Source organism: Hylaeus volcanicus, chromosome 2, assembly GCF_026283585.1.
Source record: "Hylaeus volcanicus isolate JK05 chromosome 2, UHH_iyHylVolc1.0_haploid, whole genome shotgun sequence".
In the NCBI taxonomy this organism is placed as follows: domain Eukaryota; kingdom Metazoa; phylum Arthropoda; class Insecta; order Hymenoptera; family Colletidae; genus Hylaeus; species Hylaeus volcanicus.
Genome location: NC_071977.1, coordinates 7,379,606 through 7,406,916, shown reverse-complemented (window position 1 = coordinate 7,406,916; position 27,311 = coordinate 7,379,606). Strand labels below are relative to the sequence as shown.

Below are 27,311 nucleotides of genomic sequence, written 5' to 3'. Positions count from 1 at the left end.
TTGTATCGTATCGTAACAAACCACGTGCAAGAGGATTGCTCGAGGAAATAAATAAACCTGGATTGAAGTGTTTCTGAGATTCGGAAAATAAGTTGAATAGCTGTTAAGAGATTCAAAGTTGGCGCGGTAAATTAGGGTTCCGAGAAATGGACGACCGTAAGGTTATGTCGGTCCTTTATCGGCGGGATCTCGTCGAACCTTCCGAACCTTCCCGATCTCTCGATCCCTACCGGAAACCTTCTATACCGACTGTGCGTCATACAGCAGCTTCGGCTTAAAGTTAGCCATCTGACTCACGTTGCGCTTCCACCGAGAGGCGGGAGTCTGTGTACCGATTGTTTCATACTACTTGCTGGAACGGAAGAAAGTTGAAGAGGAGATACTGCTCGGTAAATTGGCCGTGAAACCGTCTCCTCCTCCTCGCTTATAGGTAGCGATGGCCTCGAGACGATTCGAATCAGTTGCGACCAAAGTTTCGAGTCCCTTTTTAGAAACTATGAAACTATTTTCAACCGATTTATAACTCTCGCGCATATATTATAATCGTATCTATTCGATTTCCAAAAATGTCTCGACATAGGAAACTTTGGGACTCGATGATTTAGGCTATCGCTTCTTTGTCATTTATTCACTGACTTCAGACACGGCTCTGAAAATTTGCAAAAGGGAGAAGCGAAGCGAGTCCGACGCTATCGACAGCGATAAAGGTAAAAAGGTGGCTTGGAAACGAGAGAATAGAATGTACGGGGCGCGACGGTATTGTGGGCAGCCCGGTGGTCGTGTTGGTGATGGTGGAGAGTGTGGGTAGGGTCGCGGGGGCGGATGTACAAGGGATCGAACGCGCGGGGGTGGGGTAGGGGGCGGCAGGTTGAAGGGTTCGGGCGGAGGTGGGGCCCTTGGGAGTTTGCTGTACACGAGAATGGGTCGGACGCGGGACGATCGCGATTAACATTCCGGCCGCTAGCTCGCTGTTCGCGCGGCGCTTTCATTAATTCCAGCGTATTGATTCCCCGGATTGATGAATGGCCGCCGATAGCGATTCCATGCGCTCCGTACTCCCCTCGCTCCCGCTGTTCCCCGCTATCCCGGATCGCGTATAAATTCTACCTCTCGCAGGATTTTAACTCAATTCCCGCTTTACTGGGGCTCGCCTTCACCGTATTCTTTCTACCGAAACAGCCCTGCTCCCTCGAAGCGTATGTTTCTCCTTATTTATTCACTTCCTTCCTCCATCGATGGAGATACAAAGGCTTATGCCTCGTTTCCATCGGAACCGCGTAGAAACGAACGTCCCAGCCTCACGCGTTTACTTTTCAACGTGCGACGATTACCAGACCATGCACTGCTGACAGCTCGAAGACATTGACTCGCATTGCACCCTCGTAAATATCCATTCTGCTGTCTACAATACCTCCATCAGCAATTTTCAATTTAATATATAAATTTAGCAGAGTAGAATCGCAACAACGCAATCCTGTATCCACCAAAATCGTGCAAATATTTCTGTGCTCCATTCGGCATGATCCACTCGTCCTCAAATTAAATTACGATATCGTACCGCGATTACGTGTGTTGCTGCGTATGCAGTACCTCCTATCAGGACTAAGGGTATCGTTAGAAACTGCTGTTACGCGAGCCGTGTAATAAACAGTTCCTAATGGAAAACGTCACGCCTCGGTATCATCGGATACGTCCGTGTTTCATTGTTTTCCTGCGAAAACGTTCCGTTTTTCTGCCTTTTCCCCCTTTGAAGAGAGCAGAATTTAATTACATGCCGGCCAGCTCTTAACGGAAAGCAATTTCCTGCCGATGAAAACGTCCCGTGGCACGACGAGTTGCTCGGGTCGAACCTCGAGCCGATCCTGATTCGATTCCTGCGGCCGAAAGCCGATCAAGGTCGCAGGACGAGGTCGTCGGGTTTCGTTTGGTGGTGACACCGACCGGAAAAGGCATAAACTAACTAGCCGTTTAAAGGTCTAAGGAGTTCGTGTTATTTCCAACAGATGGCGACGGCGATAGCAGGAAGAAGTGGAAAAAACAGGGTGGAGCGTGTCTGACAGCTGGGTGGGTTCGGGGCCAAGGTGATTGAAAACAGGGTGGAGCGTCACGTGACGCCATAGTTGGATATGGAAGTGACGTCAGGCTGCTATGATGGCCTCTAGTTAACAAAATGGCTCCGTCCAGGGAATTTCTTTGTCTCCCGTAGTAGCCGTTATCGCTCTCGGAGTACACGTTGTTGCTCCGTTTCCGTAAACAACGGATGGAGAAGAGGTTGCATCTATTCCACACGACTGTCTCTTATCGACTACGTAAACCTATCGTATTTAACGGGAAGTAGACCTGGAAGACACCTTGAAGACACCCTGGTTAAGTTAAGAACAACTGGACTGGACAGAAAACGGATCCAAAATAATTAAACCACCCTTAAGACAACCTACCAAGGCAGACAAGAATTGCAAATTTACTTAAATAGTACTTTCAGATGAACTAAAGAACTGAAATGGCTCTCGAATGAGATACGCTTATTTTAATGAGTGTTTCGGGTTTCCTGCGATAAAGTGGCAGTGAACGCTAATTGGGCATCAAAGTTGTCACGCGGTAGGTAATCGAAGGCCCGAAGGTACGAACGATTGTCGAACGTAGCAGGCGAAATTGGTCGATTAAATAAACGGCGCGATATCGCGCGGACAGCTGGTCCACTAAAGATTGTCGAGCGATGCATGGTGGCGGTATTTGACAGTTACGGGACCCGCGGCTCGTGCCAACCGTTCGCACGCCGTAAAACAGTCGTAAAACTGAAGGAGCTCGTAAAACTGGAACCCTCGATCGGGCCACCTACGGTAGCGAGGTTTCAGCAGTCAGCAGAAAACTGCGACCTTGAACGCATTCCTCTTCCTGACAGCAACCGCCAGGAATTCTCGATCGTGCACTTCCTGTTCCTTCAAAAATGTGTTTTCGCTGATCCGGCGGGTTTAGACTCGGAGATGCCTTTGACGAATGGTGAAAATTTTTTAAATTTCAAGTCGTCTGATCATTGTTTCGTCGAGATTAGAAGACGTAAACTTTAGGTAACTACACGAGTACAGTTTGAAAGCATCCAAGACGATGAATATTTATACCGACTCTCGCAAACACGCCGATATCGTATCTATCTAAATAATTAGGAGTTAAGCACTGGTTGTATTCAGCTAAATTAATTGTAGACCGCTAATTGAAACTACGCCTTGTAATAGCCAGCCAATATTCACCGAGACCGGTTCGGAGGAGTGACTCGTAACGACTGGAGCATACTCGGTTGGTCTTTTAAACCGCGACTCACTTTACTCGGTTAATTCAAACAGAATAATTACATGTATACGACTTTTTTCCGCTTAATAACTGCTTTTATTTACAGCAAATTGGCCGCTCAGCTGCGCGTTTATCACGGCCTGCAATCAGGCTCGCCACCATCCTCTTTAATGCGTACGCTCGGTGAACGCCAAACGACGCTGTTGATGGCGATAATTGTTCGTTAAAAAAGAAGGAAAAAAAACACCAGGATTCATTACTAGCTTCCAACGTAATCGTGCAATTCGTAACGATCGAAAGAAATCGGTTCAATAAATTCGATGATTTACTAGCATTCGAAATGGTAATTGAATAAGGAGATTCTAGGTTGAAACAATTTCCAAGTACAGCGGAGGCTCGAAGATTCGTGGTAAGCAAGACCGAAATAGGCTCGCGAATTGCCGTGAATTCAGATTAAATGGAACGAGATAACTGCGAGTCGCCTGCGGTCTTATCGTTGCATCCCTTCATTGCCGCAATGCCTCGCCACCTCTATGGAGCCCATAAATCTGCAAAACCGCGCTACACGCAACAAGACACACACAGAGTGGAATGCTAAACGATGTTATCGGCGAAAACGTTTCGCACATCGTAAACATAGACTAAATCTTTCCCGGAACGCGATCTCGAGTCGAATTAACCCTGGCCTGACTCGGATTCGAGCCACCAAGACACCGTCACGCGGAGAATCGTTAATTAACATCAACTTCTCTGACTCGGGTAGTCGAAACACGGCTATCGAGTTTCATAACGCTCGAGTATATCTCCAAGGAGTTACGAGGACTGTGTCGGAAACTTCAAGGAACCAGGATGCATGCCAGACTCGACCGAATCATCCAGGTAATCGGTAAATAAATATACACACGTTTGCACCACTTTGCGAGAACGTCACATTTACGTTGCTTCGTCACTTTTATCCAAGAGAATCGGTACGCTCGAGCTACTCCAGCCACGGAGCGAGACGTCCAAGGAGGATTCGATGGCATCCCATGAAGAAAAAACAAGGATCAGAGGAGTAACGGAGCACGGGAGCTCAGCGACGAGGGAAATCAACGAGGGGTACCGTTACGCACGGTGGAAGGTGTCCAGCTGGCGGAAGGTCGAGTCGGCATTAAAGGGTGACCGCGATCAAGGTTTCGAACGGACTGCTCCATCGAAAAGGATCGCGCTCCACGCAATATATCCTGTCTATCCTGGTGGTCGTGGTGGCGCACACGACGTTGCACGCGTGCACGTGCACCGACGCATCCAGAGAACCGGTGAACGGAGAACCGACACACCAGCGGATCAGCCAAATGCTAACATGCATATGCGATTAGCATAATCGAGTCGGCCTGCAGGAAACCAGTTTGCAAGGCCGCTCAAAAGCCGGCCGCCCGATAGCTTATGCCGCTCTCCGCGGAGAGGCACGCATGCCGCATCCGTAATTCCATTTCCCCTACCATCGCGAGGCGAACATCGTCGCGCGTCAGCTGACCGCGAGATGACACTGGACAGGGCTGAGAAACGCGCGCCTTCGGTGGCTGTTTGGCGATGCGTTCAGCGAGGACCTCGTCATATTCTACTCCAAGAATCGACTTGGCGCGACTTTAGTCAACTTTAACAACTAGGTCGATGACTAAACGCAATTTGGGAGAATTTTCTTGAAAAGAACTCGAAGAAAAACATTTCGAGTTGTGAACTCTTTCAAAACGGTTCAGTAGTTAAATTGTTAAAATATCTTCAAAATCGCAACGTGACTGAATGTTTTACCGTGCAAGAGAATTTGTTGCCGCTTTCGGAACGGCGTCGGCGTATTTAATAAACAGGAATGCCGCGGCGCATGGGCCTCTGGGAACGGAGGATTTCTGGTTAAAGGGAGTCACAGCCTGGGGGATGAAGAGGGTCGAAACAGTCGGCCATGAACGTCGCAGATAAATCCTACCAACGTTCTGCTATCCGACGATATGTATTACATTCTCTCGGCCTGTTTTTTTTACCCTCTACACACGTTTTTTCCCCGTTCGTTTTCAACTTACTTCGGCCGCGACGTCAGTTACCACCTCCGTTTTATATTTACCTTTTGCTTTTCGTCGTCCCTCAATTCTGTATTCGAGATTATCAACGCTCGTATTTTTCAACGGGCTTCAGTGTTGCTTTTCTCTTCCCTTTTGTTTTCCGTTCGCGAATCGAAGGCACTCGCGCACGATAGCACGTTTTGTTCCCGTGGATATACTCGTTTCAATGAAACCTTTATCGGCCACGACTGGTCGACCCTTTTTTCACCGTTTTTCGACTCCGTTAAGGGACATTCTTCACCGCGTTATTCAAACGTCGTTTTTGGACTTTTATCGCAGGAATGTCTCGTGTATTTATGTGGCAAAAGGGATGAACGAAATTATCGATACGTGAAATGTACAATTGATAAAAATGGTACTATAGCGTCGACCTCGTAGATAAACATAAGTTATCGCGTGTTTTTCGCGACAGGTAATGTATGGCGTTCGGAAGGCAGATACGACTCGCTGAAATCTTTTGATATCTCATTTAAAGCGTGGAAATTATCGCTAGCATGGATCAGGCTCGATGCAATGAGTTATGCTCTTTCCACGATCAATCACATTAATATAGTCGACGAGACAGCGACGCTTTGGACAGGCAAATGAATACGTCTACTGGATTTTCGCGCATAATTCATGGAAATCACGTCAACAAGACGCGTCAAAGTAAAAGACGGCTGAGTACTCTTTATACTAATCAGATAATGAAATACCATATTCAATCGTAAATTGTAATTACCGAAGGGAAAAGATTACGTAGTTGCGAAGAATATGATACAAAAAATTGTAATTATTCTGAAGATCTTGGAGTTGCAAGCTATTAGTATTTTTATTTTCATTCACCATCGAATCTAAACAAATATGCCGATTTATATGGGGTTACAAAAGATTTCAGTTACCTTCTGTGTATACTCGTTCTACCGCTCTGGCAAATCAATAGAATCACGTGGGCCAGTTTATAGCGTGCCAAAAGTCAACATCAAACGTCAAAGCAAAGACCAAAGGCAGACCGGGATCGATTTCGGTGTGTTCGGGACACATCCACTAAGGGAACGGAAACCGTAAACAGAGGAAAGAGAAACCTGGCGAAGAGAAAAGCACGGTGCGCCCAAGGATTCGCTCGTTGACCTAAATGAGCTGCTCGAATTTTGCGTCTCCCTCGCAGCGGGGCGTCCAGCACCTACACACTTAACACCCGGACTCCAGGCCACCCCTGCTCGCCTACTTTCGCCGGTAGCATTCGCTGAAAAGCCTCGGGGAATTGCGGCACGCTGCGTCCGCCTAACTTTCACATTTTTTCGGAAAAACTTTTTTGTCTAGGACCTAGTCTGCGTCGAAATTTAGAGCGGTCAGCTTTCTCTTTCGGGCCCGGGTCACGGTCTCGTTTAGACGAAGGTCGACTAATCCTGCGAACAACGACTCGAGGTGGCTCCTTGAGAAACGAGGATCGATCTAGTTTCGACTTCCTAGCGCGTATCCCAGTACGCCTCTTCTACCTTTAACGAGCTTACAAAAAAAAAACACTGTTACCGTTTAGAGCAGATTCGGTGCGTAAAAGTTCCAAAGAAGGCACGCGGATGCGCGTGTTCATCGCGCAACAAAGCTAGGCCCGATAGGATCTCGAGCCTGGCGAGGATTGCGTACATACCGGTGCATATAAAACACGGCCAGGCCATTCCCTGAGAACGTCGAGTTTCACTCGAGCAACGAGGTTAAAAGTCGTAGACCAGGTTTCACCGAATCTAGATACCACTTCGTTAATAACCGTCCAAAGAGGACGGCCCTATCTCGCAGGCCATCGAGGAGTAATGAAAGTTTTCTGAAAGGACTTTAAAAGTCGCGCGAAGATAGAGGAATTAAGGCAATTTCTCGTGTCACGGAGCTATGGAAAGTAGGCAACGACGGGGATTCGTTCCGAGCTCCTGGAATTGTTGCGGCGAAGCGAGAATTCGTTCTTAACGAAGGCACGTTTGGATCAGGCGTGTCAAACTCATTATGGAACGAGGGCTAATTTACATTTACCGTGTCGCAAATTAAAAGCAACCGTTTTGGCATACCAACGCCAATCTGGCTAGCGAATCTTGAAACGATTCTGTTTTGAGCGTTGACTGGGCACTCGAAAGAGAACAAGCATTGTAAAAAAAGAAATTAACGATAGGGTGGAATTAGAAAAAAAAAAACATTGCACTGTTCTGGTTTGCCATAAAGAAGACCTCGACGACGTATCTCGCGATTTAAAACGGGTAATTAGAATTCATGATGCAAGGTAGTAGCTTTCCGGAGGGACAAGCGGAAAGGGTTAGGGTGGCGGGATAATTCATAATTTATGGATGTGTGGTTGACCGATGAGACGAGACCTATACGCGCACCTAAAGCACCAGAGTACCCTTCGTTACACGTAACCTTAAGGTTCATTCGTCCCGACTGCTAACAACCCTCGGGGCCTTCATTAGAAATCGCTATAGCTTTGGTGTATTCCATGGGGGTTCTGTTTCTCCGAAAATGCTCACGTTTTAACCGAAAAATATCTGTTCCTCGAAAGGGTTAGCACCACTGGTCTGGAAGACCAGGAAAGTAACGAGCGGTCCAGGGGGGTTGGAATGGGGGTCGAACGCGAAGGAGATCGAGTCTTCGCGGGCAACGCCGACGGCAGTCCTAAAATTACGGAAGGTGAGCCTTTATTTCGTCGCGAATACGAGGAGGGGTCGCCTGTAAGACCGTCGAGACACGCCGGAGAGTGGAAAGTTTTGACGCCACCCTATAAATCAAGCTCCTGGCTCGCTCGGCCGGAACGTTGTACGGGCTCACCCCGGCTCGAGAGTTTCGCTCACCGTATGTCTCCTTCGCTCTCGGCACAGACAGCTTGTACAAGGTGAGTCAAAAATTCCAACAGTTCCGTCCTCTCCCTCCCTATCCACGCCCCGCCTGACCGCCTCGAGTTTGAAATAATTACCCCCGGAGTTAATTTATGTCGCGACTGGGGCCCACCGCCGTCGGGGGAACGACGACGCGCTTTTTCCGAATTAACGCGCGACACCCTCGTGAAAAAATTCTGTTCGGCTGATAACTGCTGGAGCTCTGTGTCGGGGGTGTGGCGAAATGGTAGAGCGCAGCGTAGCCCCGGCAAAACCCGATTGCCTCAGCCGCGGGAGTTGATTGGACGTGTTATTAATTCATCTCATTTGAAAATTTCTGCGATTTCTTTCATTTCTTTCCCTAAGCACAGCTCGCAAAATAATATATCGTCCCACTATCTCTTCCCAAGATCATGGTTCACCGAACCCTCGCAGCTCGCGGTTCCCTCTGAACCCCCCCCCTTTGTATTCACCTTTCAGCCGTTTCTTCTCTCGCGATACGTGAAACGATGAAAACGCCAGGAATATCGCCCGGAGGTGAAAAAAAAAAAAACGGAAAGCAGGCGATTGCGAAACAAAGGTGTGCAAATTTCTCGGTGCGCCAAGTCGCGCGGCGAGCGAAAGACTCGGTTCGTAGGCGAGCCGCCCGATATCGCGACGCGATAATCGCGGAAATGTCCGGTACGAGGGGAACGTTTAGCTCTTACACATGTCGCCCAGCGTGAGTACGTGTGCCCACGCGTTGGCTCGCGTGTGCCCCACGGACGGGCTGGAAATATTATACAATTAGCGAACATAATTAGCAAATGGCAAGTTGATTATCTTTAGATATTAATATCGTTTATCGAGAGGGAACACCGGTGTCCCCTATGGAATATTTCGTTAACGACGGGAATATTTCAGGTAGACTGGACACCGATTTTTACACTGAATCGACAAGTGAAAAGAGGTTTCATTTGCACTCGAGAGGTGGCTCTCAGTCATCACCAGGTTTCACGCAGCAAATCTACCAGCAAGAATATTTCTTTAGATTTAGTTTCTTTGGAACTTCTTTGGACAATCGGGCTACATCTTCTTAGCTTACTAAATTAAATAGATAAATAGTAAAATAAATAGATTAAAAGACTTAGTAATTTCAATTCTGGTATTTATAGGTCCTGAAGGGCCTCGAAACTAGAAGATCTCAGGATAGATTCCTCGACGCTTTAGGTCAGAGAATGCTCGAGGAAGGGGTGCAAGATCCAATGCCCTTCCACAAACTGGCAACGAAGTATCCGATCCCGGAGGACCAGGCGATAATCGAAGTAAGATCAAACCGAGAGTCAGCCCCGAACGCAGTTGTCCGTTTGCTAGGGTCCTGTCTCTCCCGTAGGAAATACGTTTCCGGTAGTTCCCCGACTGTCGGTGGAAGTCGCGTGACAGACAGAAAAGAGCGAGTTCGCAGAGAAAGGGAGGCCCGGTCGACGTCGGAGCAGACAAGGGAGAAAAGGAGGAAATTGGGTGGAGTAGCCCAGTGGCAGGGTGAGAAGCGAGGATTCGGCTAGCTAGCGGCGCGGAGCGGTTGGTTCGGGGGTTGGTATTGGATGCTGCCTCGGCGAAGCTCACGGTAGGGGTAGTTTGACAAGTTGACAAGAGCACAAAGGCCGCGGCGGAGCCGCAGGAGGCGAGGGAAGGGACTAAAGGGCGAGACGGGGAGGGGAGAAAGAGACAGAAACAGAGAAAGGAGGGAGAGTGGATAGAGGAGGCGTCGCGACGCTCAGCGTCCGATGGAGGGTTACCGGAATGGGGTGGTAGGGGGATGAAAGCCCGGCAGATTCAACGCCGCGAACAAAGGCTTCACCCTACTGGCTCTCTCGGACTTTGGAAACGGGATCACCCATACACCCTGGCCACCTAAGTGTGCGTGTGCGTGTGCGTGCGGGGGAGTTCGAGTTTGCTTGCTCGACCCGATAGATACGGGGTTGGGCCTAATATCGAAAGTTCTTGGCTCGGGCAGAGACCGTGCTTAATTAAATCGGAAGACCGTGAGAGATAACCGAGAACCCTCCCACCGATGTTCGAGGAACGTCTGGGAAAACACGCTGGCGTCGTTGCGAATACGATTTGCGCGAATCCTCGAGGACGCGAGTCCTTTCACGCGGAAAGATTCGAACGTTATCTCAGCTTACCATTTACCATTTGGTTGTATTATATTGGGTTGTCCGGAAAGTCGGGGCTAATTTTTAAGAAAAATTAAAACATGGGTTTCATTTATAAAACTAACAATTTTATTACTAATAGTTAATAGAAAAACTAAACTAACTAAACTTGACACATGACGAGTATACTCGCTATGTAACGAAATACTGCTACTTTTTCATGACGAGCATATCGGCGTGGACTTTCCAGACAAGCCAATATATTAAAAACTCGAAATAAAAATTCTTGAATATAGTAAAACACTTTAGTCGATTGAATAATTGGTATCGAGCGATCTGCAAGGGGTAAAACGATAAACCCTTTGCATCGACCTAATAAAACAGTAACAAATCTTCGCCGCGGCCCCGATTTCGTCGCGGCGACGCTACAATTTACTGCTCGTTAAAAGCCCACCACCCCCTGGTGCCAGGGATGAATGAATCCGTGGATCCGGAGCAAACCGTGTCGCGCGGAGGGAATCAATAGAGTAGAATGCGCGCGATCACCGATCCCCGTTCGACGTACCGCGGTACGAACGATTCTAATGATCCTCCCGGCGTTCTCGATCGCGATAAATCATGCTAGCAGCTCGTAAACCGTAAGGGGGCCCCGGGTATATGTATCAATGCGGACACGCGAGTGGTGGGGCAGTGGAAACGAGAGAGGGAAGGCGGAAAGAGTCGGTACATCGCGGCGAAGTTATGCCGCGGTATGAATGGAACGCTTTTGCGAAGCACGCCTTATACACGGTGGTTAGCTGAAATATTTATTGCCCTTCGAACGGGTATCGGCCGTCGGCGGTATGCCATTGTGGAAAATATCATTGGAGTTGTTCACGGCCACGGCTCCTATTATGCCATTCGTTTTTTATCCTAACTCTCTGTCCTCATTGAGGGGTTTCTGCGTTCGCAAGGCTTTAGAGGTCGTCGTTTCTGGGACACCGGTGACGCTTAGTTTAGAATTTCTGACGGAGGAAGGTAGTACAGCTTGTTAACCCTTTGCACTCCGAATTGTATTTCAATTTCGTTATCAGCAGCTCCCAACGCTTTTAAGTGTTTTATTTCAAATTGACTTTAACTAAGAAGTAAGACAATTTAAATAAATAAAGGAACAACCAAATTCGCTTATCATTTTGTAATTTTCAAGCGTATGATATCTCTCGAAACAATTTCCTTCGCTATTGATTTGGGCATGAAAGAATGTCGAATGGGACTCGACAAAGCAGTGCAGAGGGTTGAAGAAAGAATTGTCAGAGTTTTCGGAGGAACGAAGAAAAGAAATACCTCGATCGTGGAATCTTTCGGTAGATCACGCTTTCACGTTTAGTGGTTCCGTGGGTTCTCGTTTTTTCCTCGACCGGAGTGCGTGTGCGTTTTATTGATCGCGATCGCGCGCGATATGACAACTTCCAGAAAAACTTGTTCGTCTTAAAGTCGAGGCGGGACAAAATATTCCAAGGAGAACCGGCGCGAGACATCGCGGAGAAAATAACCCAAGAAAAGAAACTGCGTCGTTGAGAAACCTTCTGTGAAAATCGCCACGGCCAGCGATTCGTTTTCCATCGATTTCCACGGCGGAACGCTTTCAATCCATGCTCCGGCGATCGCAACCTCCGGCAATTAAGATAATTAGATCGCCAGGAGATACATCGTTTAAATACCGTGAAGACGTGTTCGATATGCTAGCGTGAGATACGCGCGGCTCGATTTTAATTTCGAAACGGATGTACGTGCAAGACTGGATAGCCTGGGATCACCGCACATTACGAATAATGTAATCGATCCGAGCTGATTACATCGAAAATTACTTCGAAAGTGTATATTAGGCGATCGGATTGATAATCTTTAATTCATCCAGACCTGCGAGACCTTTCGCACTTCCCCGTCATTCCTCATCCCCGATGTAAGCTGTTCTAAGCTAGCAGACACCCCAACACCGACCTCGTGGCTACGAATCCACTAAATCAGAAGCGCAGCGAAGCGTCTTCACCCCGAAGTAGTCTCGGATCACCCTCGAATTCGGGTTTCGCAGTAGTTGCCACCTGAAGGTGAGGCAAAGTTCAAACTCCGGTCGACAGTGTCTACAAAGTGGTAACTCGCGAAAGGTCAACGTTGCGTCGCTGCTGTGTCTAAAGAGACGCTGCTCCTACTTTTCCAACAGCGAACGTAACGTCTTCTCCTGTAATTGATACTCGATTCTCTGTAACCCTTAAATACCCTAATTTTTGAACTTGATACCGGACTATTAAATAGAATCGTACACGTGCAATTGGTTTGTTTTTAATATTTGGTGTGTATGTTACCATTCCAAGAAGTTGGCAAGTTCTTCTTGGTTTTCTAGAAGTACAAGATTGGGGAATTTACTTTTTTACAAAATGGACAAGTAAAAGAAAATATGCTCGCTCTAACATTGATGAAGTTTGCGACAAAGTTTGCACTGCAAAACAGCTGTTGCAAACAATGCGTGGAACGTAAGTCGACCAATGACGTCGAAGCACGCGTTACGAGGAAGGGGAGTAACTTCGCGACTCGAGCGATACATCTACTTAAGATGGTAATGTTTCATGCACGCGTGTGCAAAGAGAAGTTGTGTTGGTCGATTAGTGGAGGACTGTTTGCACGTTGGAAACGGCGCCCGGTGGAATGGAATATTTGCGCGCGAGCCGTTCGAAACGTGTTCTTTCCGCGAGACACTGTTGCAGACCCGCATTCTCTTCCACTCAACAAATCAACAATTAAGATCTACAATTGCAATCTACAATTAAATATATATCCATGTGTTGCAGAAATAGCTTATCGTTTTGCGAGAATGTGCAAGGTGTCATCGACACTTTTTTCTCAAATGCTGCAATGTTAAACCTAGCGTCGCATTCTTTTTCCAAATTCATTTCCATTCGTTCAACGTTTGCTATTCGTCGGATAGGCGGAAACGGACTCGCGGATTGTCGGTTAATCGCGTGTAAACGCGTTCCTTAACACGCCGTCCAGCCGATTATCCTCGGCAGGATTAATCCGCGTACCCTCGTCAGATCGAAGGGTTGGTGCTTCATTAAATATTTATGGAGGGTCGCGATACCATATCGAAACGATTCCTCCCTGCGTCCTCTGATCGCAGACGATTCTCACTAGAAAACCAGCTTCCAACTTTAACATTTTCCTTATAGAAATTTATATTTCGTTCATTCAGTGAACGTAAGCTACAAGTTGTCAAACTGTCTTCACTTTTTTCAACCCTTTGCACTCGAGAGGTGAGTTTCAGTCACCGCTATGTTTGAATCAGCAAATCTACCAGCAATAATAATTAATTTTTTCGGATACTCTCGAGTTGCTGGTAGATATCAGAATCTAATTGTAGATCTTAATTGTTGAGAAGCCTCGAGCGCAAAGGGTTAATTATATTCATTTCGTTCCCGGGATCCCTCTTCCAGGCAAACGCAGAAGAATCTTCCCGTAGGAAAATCAATTTGTAATGGCGTATATGGCCAGCAAGATGTCGCGTGCTCTCGAGGGTTTAAAAATAGTCGAAAAAGGATGGCGGGTCCGGGACTGAACGATTATGCAAGACGAGTCTGTTATCTGTTCCAGGTATAAGGAGGCAAGCTGGTGCGTGTCCTTTTGCTACCGGGCGTTAATGAGCCCTTCGTGCCACGTGGCCCACCGAACACCGGCGTACTGTTTGACCTGCATTTAAGATTTTAATCCGAGATAACGCGGGGGCGCCGCGCTTAGCGGGACATTTGTCTTCGCGTCGCACTAGGTTCCAGAAGATAACCGTTTCATCGCGAGCGCCTAAACACTTAAGAAACTATACCAGGGATTCCGCGCAATGTAACTGAAATGTTTCGTTTTACATATGAGAATTTTTAGAAAATTTTTCTGTTTGTGAAATGGTAAAGATTCGACAGCTGTTGAGAAACAGACCCCTTTACTCGAAAATCCACACAAGCTCGCGCGAATAAACAACCCCACCTATCCTCTTGCGATTTTACCTGCAATGGACCCCATTACTATCTTACAGATAACCATCCATTACTATCTTACGTTACATGGTGTTACCTTCGAGGGATGATTTATGTATCCTACTTATTTTAAGATCGATTTCGAGGTGTCTTTTACTACCACATTTATTACTCTCGTTCTCGCTTCGAATCGTTCAAATCGTTGCATACCGAAAAGTTAACCTCTTCACCCCCTTGGCCGCACATGTGGACGTTTAGTTTTTTTATGATTGTAATTACTCCTCGACAAGAGGAGTAAAAATTGTATGGTTTGGCTGCACTGATAACGTTATTTCTGATGTACAGAGATAAGAAAAGCGTGAAGAAAAATCGTCTCCGAAGAGGTTAAAGAGTAGAAAATTTCTATCTCCGTCACGCTTCCTTATAAGTTTCGAGCTCCCATCGACGACGAATTTTTCCCTGATAGAAACGACGATCGTGTCGTCAAACGCACATACCTGTCGCCGCCATGGTGCGTCCTTGGTGAATGATTCCCGCGCAACCAGGATCGCGGCACGGTCGCAAACTATCACTAGCGCGCGCTCGCGCGTGAAACGCGATTTTCTTCGCGGTGGCTATCGATGGCGATTAACGGCGAAACCAGACGAGCAGGCAGCGTTGGAATCGCTTAGAAGAGAAAGAGAGGCGGATGGCAATTACGTGCAGCGGGACAGGTCGGAGTCGCTGCGTTATCGCGGCGCGTTGTCAACCGCGAAAACCGACGACGCGGTGCCGCTGCAGCAACCAGACTGTGCAAACACGCTGCCAATTACGTGTACACGTGGACAACACCTATCGATACGTCCGAGACGCAACAAACTCGTCGGTCAGGGATAACTCTTATCTAGATACAAATTTCGAATAACGAAGGAGAGATAAGCGACCTGTGATCCGTTACTTGTTCCGAAACGATTATAATTTGAATTAGAAAATTTGAAATAAAGCTAGACTCGCGGACTCGTTAAGAGGCTTTTAGGATCCATAAACATGTTCTTCGCAGCATTTCGCCACGCTTTCACTGGTACAGGCGCTGATGAACCTTACGCCGAGAGCGGAACAATTTTCGCGGTCCCATTCGAATACTTCGCGGTGCGTGCGCCTGGCCACGGTAATTAGTCGCGTGTACGCGTTCCGATAACGCAACGATGCCTCCACGTTAACCCTACATCCCATGAATTTTATTTTATTTCTCAAAAGATAAATTATCTCTCGGTTACGGTGCGCGTTTAATTAATAATGGAGGTAAACGGTAAGCGATCGAATCTGTAGAGCTATCACGAGTCCTGTTCAAAGAATCATCGACAGGACTCCAATTTTCCCAGTCGCGAAAACATTAAATAAACTAGTAAAATTCTCCATACCTTATTCCGCAATTTCGAGTATCGTTCCTCGACAAGATCCACGCAGAGATCACCGACGCCGAGGACAAGTGGAAGAGCATTTCGAGCAGCGTCGAAGAATCGACCATCTAGTCCGTGGATGACACACGACACTCATTACCGAGGAATGTTAGGAATATTCAACGCAATCCAACCGTCGATCATAAACTTCGAAGAGCAGGCGCCCAAGGTTCCAGCTCAATTGCCTTCGATTCGTCGATCGATCGACGGATATTCCTCGATAAAATCAGAGATCTTCGACGCAGCCTTGAGTCTTCGATTGGGAAGATCGGTCGCAAACGAACACAGAACAGTACCTTCGAGTTTTCAACCACGTATCACATGCGTATAATCCTCGACCACCATGTAGATGTTCTCACTTCATTGTCATTCGATGGTCAAATAACCATTCCGCACGTTCGATTAGTCCGGCACCGAACGCGAGCCATCGGCTCACTCGGCGACACGTGGGAGCTGGCTAACGTCACGTTCGGCGTCACGTGTCCGACGTTCTTCGGTGTACGAACGGTTCTCGAGCACGATCATGACTACGATGACAGGAAATCGATTCCCTTCGCGCAGAGATGGACAGAATTTTATTCGAGCGTCGAATAGAAACTCGATATACCGATTTATCCTCACTTATTCCAGCGGATAGTTACACCGATAAGCTGTTATCCCCTCGGCGCGAAATACGATTTCAATTTGCGATTCGGATTTCAATTTTTACGAATAACGCGGCAAGATTCTTTTACCTTTTTTTAGTCGTCAGTTGAAATTTGTTATCCGGACGAGAATATCGTCCATCTCTGGGTTCGTGGCACAACTGTCATCAGCGACGACCGCGTCTCGGTGTCGGTGCGAGGGACGCAGCCAGCGCGACTCCGCGTCCGTGTCGGAGCTTCTGACTCGGCAGAAGTACAGACAGAAACGAAACTACGCAACGTGACGGCTAACGCGCGCACACGAGCGGCCAACTCGCGCGGAGAGACCAACGGAGAGAGAAAGAGAGAAGGAGAGAGTGGCTTGTGACGTGATGATGTGTGCGTGCACGTGTAGGAGACGAAGACGAGTCGAACGCGCGAGGAAGGAAAAAAAGGACGTCGACGCACGGTGTACGTGTATGTGCAGACACCGGACAATGTGTGTGTCGAGTGAATGTGTGCAGAGAAGCGTATCCTCCTGTCGAGCGTGGAGCGGACGAGAGCGTCGAGCTGTCAGCGCACCCCACCCCGAAATCCCCCCACGAAACCAACCCCTCCCTACCTACACGAACCCCCTCCCTGAGCTCGAGCTTTCCCTCGACTAGCTCACCCCCTCCCTGATATCCTTTCTCTCCCTCGCTCGTTCGTCGCCCCTTGCAACCCTCGGCCGCTACGGACCGACATCGAAGAAAGCCGAATGAAACGGGAAATGCGAAACGGGGTGAACGTTGGGAATTTTTTTTTTTTATGGCTGGGAGTCTTCGTGCAACGTGTATATTATTCGACCTGGGCTTGAAAGCTTTCGTGGAAACGCTTCGAGGAAGGTGTCTTCTTTAGCACGAAGCGTTTCGGGGGTGGAACGGCGGACTTTGGAAGATGCCAGTGTAACTCTTCGGGGGACACGATTTGAAAGAAAACATAGAACTCGAACAGCAAAGAGAAACTGTTCTGGATGTTAACAGCACTACTACAGTGACGTCAACAAAACAAAGAGTAACAGGACGAGGGACAGGTAAATGCAAGAAGTTCGAAACCGCGGCTACCGGAGAAGCATACGCTGGTCCCTCTGCGTTTGCATCGACGTAGATGGATCATAATTCTTGCTTACCTCGCGGTTGCAACCAATCCCCCCGGTGGCGTCTCTGCCGCCCCTTTTCGCCCTTCTACTTCGGTTTCGACTTTCACCCGTATCCTCCCTCGTCGTGGCATCGGACCGTGACCGGAGCCCACCCCATAATCATGATAAAATGTCAACCCTCTGACGGCGGAGTCGCATCGCCGGAGCGCGATGGACGCGTCCCCCGTAATTGTTCCAAAAGTTGTAAATCACCGATGGGAACGGAAATTTGTATCGCTCGCGAATCTCTCTCGCACGCTAAACGGACGACTCTGCCTCATTTTTAAAGCGACAAAGGAACAAACGTTTGATTCGTTATTCGATTAATAAAAATTAAACGTGCACGAAAATTTGTATTTTCGCTCTCCAAGTAGAACCTGCTACTTTTTGGCGTCCGCCGACGTCGATGTAGACTTTTTGGCGCGAACAGCATCGCGAAATCCTAGCCAAATAACTGCGCATTTCGGTAATGGCTTCAACCTTCGCTTCACCCACGAAAGTTAACAACGAACCAGTATGTCCGTACTATTCGTTCGGCGTGCAGTTCCATTTCCTGTTCCGTTTTCCCCGGTTTCTTGTTCATCCCCCACCATCGAACCGTGACCATGGCCCACCCCGTCGTCACGGGCAGGGGATGTCAGTCGACGGTTGGAGGGTTGGCTTCGCGAGCCCAGCTTATGGATGCCCATCGTCTGGGAACGAATCTTTTTGCGTGTGTACGTGCAGACCGAGCTTGGTTCCAAGGAACTTGTCCCGGGAGACGGTCGAACGGTCCGCCATTGGCGGAACAACTGGAGGCTGACCTTTGGGGAGGCGAGAACCGTAGGGTCCTGATTACTGCCGAAACGGATCTCTTTGTCCTCGTGAACGAAGGGACAGTTTCTTTGTCAAGAAACACGCCGTGTATTGAATCGATCGTGCAAATATTACACTCGTCGTGGCCTTTGTTTCCCCTTTATTGTTCCTCGTCCGGCGAAGTATGGGACTGATAGGGAAAACAGGGCCTACAGCGTTACGACTTCATCGCTGTGACACCGTCGCTCGTCTTCTTCGCAGACTATTTGGTATAACGGAGACGTGGGTGTCGTTGAGACCAGCTTTCTCTCGGTTTGCTCTGATTCTTCGCTTTGGGAATCTACATTCGAACGGTGTTTCTTTTGCTTTCAGATGCTGAACATGTTCGTCGACTACGTTATTTATGTTAACTACTTGCCTCGAGTCCATCTGCGAAGCAACCATCGAGATGCTCCCGAGAACCGGTCGGAATTTTCAAAACCTCGGCGATAGCGACGGAGGTGCCAGCGATCGCGGAGTGTTCTGGGGGCTGAAGAAGAAATCCGAGGAGCGTTTTCAAAGAAAATGGAGTTGGTCCGGTGTCCGAGGCAGCGGAGTGACGACTCTATCCAATCGACTCGGCCGATTTCTCATCCGTATTCATCCTCTAGCCGTGGGCAGAGCCGCGATCCCGGCTCCGGCCAGGAAAGAAAGAAACGAACTGGTCGGCGAGAGGGGGACGAGAAGCGCCTATGATTTATGACCGCCATTACGGTCCTGATAATTATATGCTGCACTATGGCCGCCCCCTTCTGCACGTCGCACGAAAGAAACGAGAGAGGATCGGTAGATGATATCCTGCCTGCCTGCTGACCAGCGAACAACGACGAGCCAGCCGGCCGTGCTCGATGCGCGCATCGGCCCGTTCCTCTTGATTGCCTCGATCGCTTTGATACGCTTTGATATTCCGGGAGTACGGCCAAGTAAGGGTTTCGACGCTCCTCGAAATTGCCGCGGACGGTGAAAAATTACGAGAACGAATTACAGGACGAGCAAGATGTCTGCCACCTGGCGACGATTACGGTTCCACGCGCTTCGCGACGTCTGTTGCCGACGATCTCGATTTAGCGTCGACTATGATGGTTTGGTAGAATTAGAGAGAATTTGTCGAGTTTTAGAAATAAGAAGGTGTTGTCATAATTCACAGGCTTCTTTCAACGACCCAGCAGATAAAAAAACAATTTCCGGGAGCGTCGAAGGAAGAAGAAACAAAAGAAAGATTCCGAGCCCTCGTAAGGTAAAGTATCCGTTTGTAACCGCTGCGAAAATCCCTACTCCCGGCTGTCCGACAATGGCGGTCGTAAATATCGGAGCGAGGGGCTCCCGGTAGTTTCTTTACTACTCCCGGAGGACCACTTATTACGCTGATTCCCTTACAAGCCGCAATCATCTAAGTATTTCTTTAACGACCCCGTGATCGAACTAAATCGACTAGAGTAATGAGAGGCTGTCGCGTGCAGACACGGCGATATTCTTAACAAGAATAATTTCGTATTCGCGTCTTTCGTAGAAAATCAAAAATTCGAGCGTCCTATTAAACGTGGCGAGCCTGGCGATATCGAGCGTCGGCATGCTTTGAAGTAGCGACATTTTGACCACGGTGAAATAAAAAATGTATACGCGTCCACCGCGTAATAAATTGTCGAAAAAATGTGCCACCAGTCACCGATCGGATAAAAAAATAAAGGAAGCTTCAGTCTAAAAATAAAACATGATTTCGAACTTCCGAGTCGATGGAATTTTGTTCGCTCGATGTTCCCGGTTCCACTGACAAAATGTTCGTCTCGTTACTGTCCCGACACACACCTCGTGTCGCCGGGTGCTCGTCGAAAAACGCTGATTATGTAACGCTGAAACGCGCGAAGCCTCGTTACACTAGTTACAACCAGCGAAATATTTTACTCAGTGACGCGCTCGTGAATGGACGAAACAAACATCCCACGGCTCCCCCATAAATTACGACCGTTTGGAAAAAAAGCCCTGGCTGTCGGTGATTTGCGTTTTCGCGGTGGAATTAAGACCACGACCCCGCCACGGGAACCTCCTCCTCCTACCTCTGTACGCGCCGACGCTTATTGAGACATCGGTCGGACATCTTAAATGCGGCGTTACGTCACGCATTTTGACTTTTACAATAATAAATCGGCAGGCTATTGTAGCTCTCGCGTCGAGCATCGTTCCACCGAATACACGCGCTGGTATACGTGTGAATATATCCGCGGACGTAATTTGCATAACCAACCAGACGACCCGGCGTGCCGGTGCACACAGAAGCAGCGCATAAAACGTTGTCGGCTACACGTGTAAGCTCCATTCTACGGGGAACGCGACGTACGAGGAATGGCGGAGGATTCATGCGAACCGACCAGGTGTGGATACCTGTGCTTCCCGATTCGGACCACGTGGCACGCTCTGTCCGTTATCACTTCGACGTAATTTCCTACCGCGAGCGCTATTCCGCCAATGAAAATTTGGAGACGAACTTTGAATCTCTCGTTTCAGTGGACGAGATCCAAACCTGTTTTTGGGCGAGTACAACACCGGTATTACCGACGATTTCAGTGCTTCAACGTCTCTGCTAAGTCTACCGAACGGTATTAAGGCCAACTTGGGCGGGTCGACAAAGCTAGATTTGGTTAGGCTGACAACGCCAACGCAGCAACACCGTGAACCCTGACATTTGCGACCGATTATCCTCAGTTTCTGGACATCCGACCCTGGGTCTCCGTTCCCGGAGATCCGAATACGTAATTTACATGTTTATCGTATAATTTTTGAAGCAGGGGAATCGAAAGAAGGGAAACGTGTCATCCAGAACCGGCCTTGACAATCGGCCGACGCAGACCGCCGCGGTTATTGTTCGCCGCGGTGCAATTAGCGCGGCATAAATCACGAGGATAACGAGACACGGCGCCCCGAAGGCGTCACACGGTGCTCTCTCCGCGAGGAGACGAAAGCAGCCCGTTGGAAGGGGCAGAACCGAGGCCGAGGGCAGAAGAAGAGCCGTCGTCAACGTACGGGGGCGGCTCGCGTTCCGTTCGCCAACTGCGCGACGTTCACCGAGAGAAGAACTTCCAACGGAGGACCAACTATCTCCGTCTTCGTCTCTTTCGCCCGACTGTTCCTCTTCTTCTTCGTCCGCTGCTTAGCAGTTGCCATCGCGAGAGGCAACGATGTTGCCAGAAACCCCACGCGCCATCCATCTTGCCGCACGCTAGACGAAAATAACTCGAATTTAAGAACCTCGCGCTCGAAAACAATACGGGGCGGGTTTTCGTCGGTTGCATAACGGCTCTATCGTTTTTGGGGAAATTAACGACGGCTCGTTCCGGGTCCTTCTTCTTCGTGGAAAGTTCCCCCGAGGGAAATTGAATTAGGGTTGGTCGAACCAGACACGTACTTGCTATGTTCCTCGAAGCGTTGCGCCATTGAACGAATAGTTTGTTTAGTCGAGTGAACGTTTTATTCTTAATTAATAAAAGCAGGGAAGAACCTGTCCGTGTATACATTAGCTGATGCCGCGGCTGCAAATGTATATTCGTTACTTATCGCATCTCATCGGAATGCTAATAACCAACGTTGTGGCAAGAGTCATAGACGAGCTTCGTAATAACACCAATATCTATTCTGAAAGTCATAAAGTAATGACGTTCGCGAAATATTTCCGAGAGAAGGAATAGAATGTCCACGCGCGATGGCGAACAATTTGTTCGATGGAGAAGAGATTAACGGGGATCGGTGGACAATAGAAATCGAGAAGTCACGGTTCGGGAATTCTATCGATTTTTCCGCCCTTTTCCCTGTCGCGCCACGGAGGAATGAAAACGCAGCATCGACGCCCGTTCTTCCAATAGATATCGATGCGCCCCGTTAACCTATTAAAGATACATTTCGAGCGTGCAACGCGAGCCCATTTCGACCCATTGTGCGGTCCGTCGATTTCGACCGAATGAGATCACCAGGGGTAAATTTATGCCCGTTTAAAAAGTGGTTAAAACCGCGACGGCTGAAATCAGCCAGAAAAACAATAATGGAGTAGCAAGTACTGTACGTAAAAATTATATTTAATATTTTTACTCGAATCGCGTGGTTGTATTCGACCTAAGAAGTCTACAAAATGGGACGATGCGATAACAAGGTATAAAATTGCTCCGACACCTGAAAAACAGCGTAATGTTCGCGGCGCGGGGTCGATAAATTATCGAACACGCCGACTTCCTGCGCTGCGGCGCGGTTTTCGGTTTTCCGTCTGGCAACAACCGTTGCCCTCTTCTGTCGGTCTTACTTCCTCAGCCCTTCCGTCGGCGCTCGTGATTTATCGCAATGGAAAGTACGAGAAATAACAAGAGGGATCCCGTGGGCACGTTGCACGCCATGCTCGCTCCCAAAATAAAAATCCGATCCTGAAGAACGCGCGAACTCGACCGCGTCGCGCGGACGCCTCGACGCGGGACAAATAGCTTCGGTTTACGACGAATCGCTTTAACGAACCGTTTGCCCTGATTCTTGGGTAGAAGTCTCATTCTGCGAACGATTGGAGCAAGTAAACTTGGAGTCACAAGAGGGAAAAAAAATTGGAGTGAATTTCCTCTGGAGGTTGTAGAAGTCTCAGCTAAGGGTGTTGCAAATACTTATGGAATCATTTACTAATAGTTATTTCACTTTCAATTTTCGCAACTATTTTTTAGAGCAAATTGTTGTGTTCCTTTGTAAGGATCCATCTGCAGCTCCAAATAAAAAAAGTAAACTTCCATTTGAATACGGTCCCTCGATGACAGGAGGAACAAATTCGGGATCGTGCCTTTCCCGTGCACGGGGGTCGCGACGTTTTCGTCCCCCGACCTTGAATGCGAGTCGTCGTGAGCGGAAATAAGCGGAAAAAAAAGGTCGAGACTTCGGGAGTACCACGGAGGATTTCCCTCGCCTTCCTTTGTAGCGAACGGTCCGAGTCCTGGGGAAATCGAGGAAAGTTTGCGCAAGAGCGTGCGGTCCATTGTGGGCCGGGGGAGCGAAAAAAGAAAGTTAAAACCTCGTGAGAGCATTGTTGGTTGCGTCACCGGCGGACTATTCCTCCGACCGTCCCCCCTTTTCTCTTCTTTCTCCTCCAGCCGACTAGGCCTCGCGTATAATATCAAAATTTATGGCAGCGGCCGCACCGGGGCCCTGCGTTAGGTATAGCCCCGGTCGAGCTTCTTTGCTTCAGCACCTCCTGCCTCGTTCCTGCATCTCCTCTTCCGTTCTTGATTCCTTCCTGTACCGTCGAGCTTTTCAAACATCAAAGGTCGTCTGGATCCCTCTTTCGAGTTTATCGGATTCACACCTCTCCCTAAAGCCACTGCGTACGTATGTTCTTCTCCAATCCTCCGTCGATTGATAATCATTGGTTCTCGAGTATCCGAAGTGAGGACCCCTCGGTGGCGCTAGTTTTGCATAATAAGCGGTACCTGCAGGCTTCAATTTTCGGCGGCGCTTAGAACGCTCTCTCCAAGGTGGCTACCAGTTTAGGGTGCCGAATCCTTTTTAACGGAGGATCCTCGTCCTGTCGCAATCCTATCGAGCTAGGCGCGCTTATTAATAACCGAGTCATGAGAACGGGCGCACATGCGAGGCCAGTTTGCGTGCCAAGGTAATCAGTATAATGATCAGTGTGGCCGAATTGACGTATCGTCAAGATAATATATATGACGGCGCATGGCGGCAGATGCGTTGCACGACGTGACGTGCTCTAACGCGTCATTGATAGCCCTCCGTTCCTCCTGTTTCCCCTTGATCGGCTCGCTGCTTCTCGCTCTAGCCTTGTCCGTCTCTTTCGCTTCGCGTTCCCCCTCCCGACAGCCGCCCTCCATCAAATTTTCCTATCACCCCCCCCCTGTCCGTTCCCTTCATTTCCTGCCTTCGCAACCCTCCCCCCAACCCCCTCGGTTGCCGGTCTGTCACGAACGGAAGGGACGTAATACGAACGAGGGGGAACCTCAGCCAACCAGCATCGCGACCTTTCGGGCTAAGAATTCTGCGCGAACCGCGCCCAGGGCCCGGCGTTTTTCACGGGAAAAAACACCATGGCGTTTTTTGAAAACATCGGAGGAGACGACAGATGGTTCACGAGCTCTGTGAAAGCAAGCTCGAGCGGAGGCGGCGCAGCGTGGACGCGATTGGTGAGTATTCGCATTGGATCACGTCCTGTATTTTTAACCAACATTTTTTGCAATTCGAAGCTGCTTCACCAAGACAAAAGAGCATAAATTTAACGATGCAACACCCGGTACGCGCTATTTTACATCGCAGTCAGCTGATCGCGCGCTCACGAAAACCACGTGTCTACGTGTTCGCGCAACTGCTTCCGCCGCAGTGTATAGTTCGTTGCTCAGGAGTTGGAGAGCCAGTTCGATTGTCGCATAACGACGAACAATAGTAACTATTGGCGTAGATACATGTAAGAAAAATTAAAGAGTTCGAGATGCATACGATATATTTTGTATTTAATCGACAATGTAAAGTGGATTGCGACTGTGCAGTGTGACTGCTCGAAATAAAGAGGGCAACTGGTGTAGCAAAGGCGGACCGAACTGTGAAATTCCCTTGCCGCTGCTCCCTTCGGTTCGTAGGTGCCTCGCCAACTCCTGAGCAATATACGGTACGTGGACTCTACCGAAGACTATCTTTCGTTCGCACGGATTACTTTCAATTCTTTTTTTCCAGATGCGCATTAGAGCCCCGTCGTCCAAACTCCGAGAAACGATACCGTAAAAGGGAAGCTGAGCCGCGCGGAGAGGTTTCATCGCGAAGCTCCCGGAGCGCGCGCCATCGATTTCATCGCGGACACGAGCGATTACGGGACACGGCGCGAACCTAAACGCGTCCAGACGTCACCGGTGGCTGCTACCGCGCGGCGAATTTCTTCCAGCGGCAATTATCGGCATTTAATCAAAACGAGCCGCCATTAAAGGTATCTAGGTAAGCGATCTAGGCGGTGGGACAAACGAGCTGAAGGAATGCTTCCCGGGAAGCGTGCTCCTCGGGCACCGACGGTGGTCGGAAAGCGGTCCTTGGCATCCGATCGGCACGTCGATGAAATTTGTTGACGCGCCGGACGAAAAACGAGATTGTGACGCGTCGTCGAGGGACCGCCGTGGACGGAATGGTGCGTACCAAGGCAAGAACCCCGAACGAATTGCAGGTTAACACTGGAATCCCGTCGTTTTTGCGAGCACCCCGAAGCCCGACCTGGAATCCACCGCGCTGAACAATTACAATTAAGAGCGGTTAGCGAATTACCGAATGGCCCAGGCACGCGGCGCGGACCGATAGCGCGCGCGCGAGTCGGAGCTTTTCTTCGAAACGGCAATTCCTCGTCGTTAGGCTTCGCCGACTGGACACATTGGGAAAGCGTGCGGTGTAAATTCACGTGGAGGCCGAGCATTTTCGCGTGCATAGTCGATACGACTCTTTTATACTCGTGGGAGATCGAATTAGAAAAGTATAATTTAAATAAAATATACAACATTAAACGATTATAATTATACACCGTTGCTTCGAGAATGAATTTAGATTTCCGTCAATGCGTTCGACTAGCAGATTCGTGACGAAGCGCAAGAGGGTATGCGGAATGTATTTGTGTTCCCAAGCAAGCGCATTTTTTATTCCTGCAAGACAAAATAATTTCGCACGCAACGCGATGGCGATCATTTATTTTTGCAGCCGCGGCTTTCGATTTCATCGAAAACATTCCAGACACGGAAGTGGCCTCCGGAAAAGGGAACGAAAAAATGAAAGAGTTGGAAAAATCAGATAACTTCGTCGGTGGTGGAACGTTTCATCGATACGGCCGGGAATTTTGATGAATAAGCGAGAACTCGGTAACGAATTTTGGCGGGAGCATTGATCAACCGTTACGGGGGTATCGTAATGTGACATTCGAAGCGTGTCGCCCGTTTCGGGTCCGGCGTTAATTTAAACGTCACGTTATCTCTCGTACGTCGCGCGTTTTATCATAAAGCATCCGCGTCCGCGAACCGGCGCGCGGATTCGAGCGCATGATTCGCGCGAAATTCATGTTCGCTTCTTGGCGACATTCAAAGGCTGGCATTTGCATTCGAACGTTTCTCGATGGTAAATTATTCAACGAGTGACCTGTTGTACGTAGACGCGCCTGTCTGCTTTCGGTTTCCCTTCGATTTATGTTGCACGCGCGCCACGTTTCCCTAGCTTCGCTCGAGCGGACTCGTCTACCGACTAGGTCCTTTGACGAAGGAACTTTACCTGGGATTTCTAGGATTAAAGAGGCTAGAAGACAGAGTTGCGCAAAATGGAATGTTTAATGCAAACGTAGTCAAAGTCACCGAAAGAGTAACTTTAACTTAATACGATCTCCGACACCTTTGTTTCCCGTGCAGAAGTTGGACCGCTAAATTACGCGTAGCGACTAGCGAATTAATTGCCCGGTGAATCAGAACCGCGAATTATATTTAGCGGAACGCGTCGGCGCACATTGTTGTCACGAGCATCGAATTCCGCTCCCACGACACCACGTCAACCGTGTTTCTCGATGAAACCCTTCTGAAATTTCGATCAACGCACGGAGAACGAAAGACCACCCTCGAGTGGACTAGGCTTAGGGTCAGGGGCGGGATATATTTATGATATAAATCATTTATTCTCGCGGATACACTCGAGCAGGCGCTGAGCAATGTCTGGCAACTTTCAGAGATCGTTCCAAACATGTAAGAGCTCGGATATTGCGCTGCTAAAGAATCGGATGCGGATAGGTATCAGAAATAGAAGAATACGTCAGAAACGGGAACAAGGACGAGAACTGACAACGCAACAACGATCCGTCTTCGCAGGTTTCCAAGCATCGCGTTGCTACGCGGCTGGAGTCGGA

General features: G+C 48.7%; 1 protein-coding gene across 10 annotated transcripts in view; it reads right to left on the bottom strand.

The window, feature by feature from the left end:
• Positions 1–27,311, bottom strand: part of LOC128872459 (homeotic protein antennapedia) — a 301,598-nt gene that overhangs the window by 23,737 nt on the left and 250,550 nt on the right. The window contains exon 1 of one of the 10 annotated variants that reach the window (XM_054115161.1): positions 17,588–17,603. The exons of 6 other annotated variants lie outside the window; for them this stretch is intronic. The gene's annotated coding sequence lies outside the window, so the exon portion shown is untranslated. Of the gene's footprint in view, positions 1–14,854; positions 14,943–15,757; positions 16,474–16,530; positions 16,549–17,587; positions 17,604–27,311 lie in introns of those variants that run through there. 3 more of the 10 variants (XM_054115160.1, XM_054115154.1, XM_054115157.1) reach the window with 3 other exon arrangements.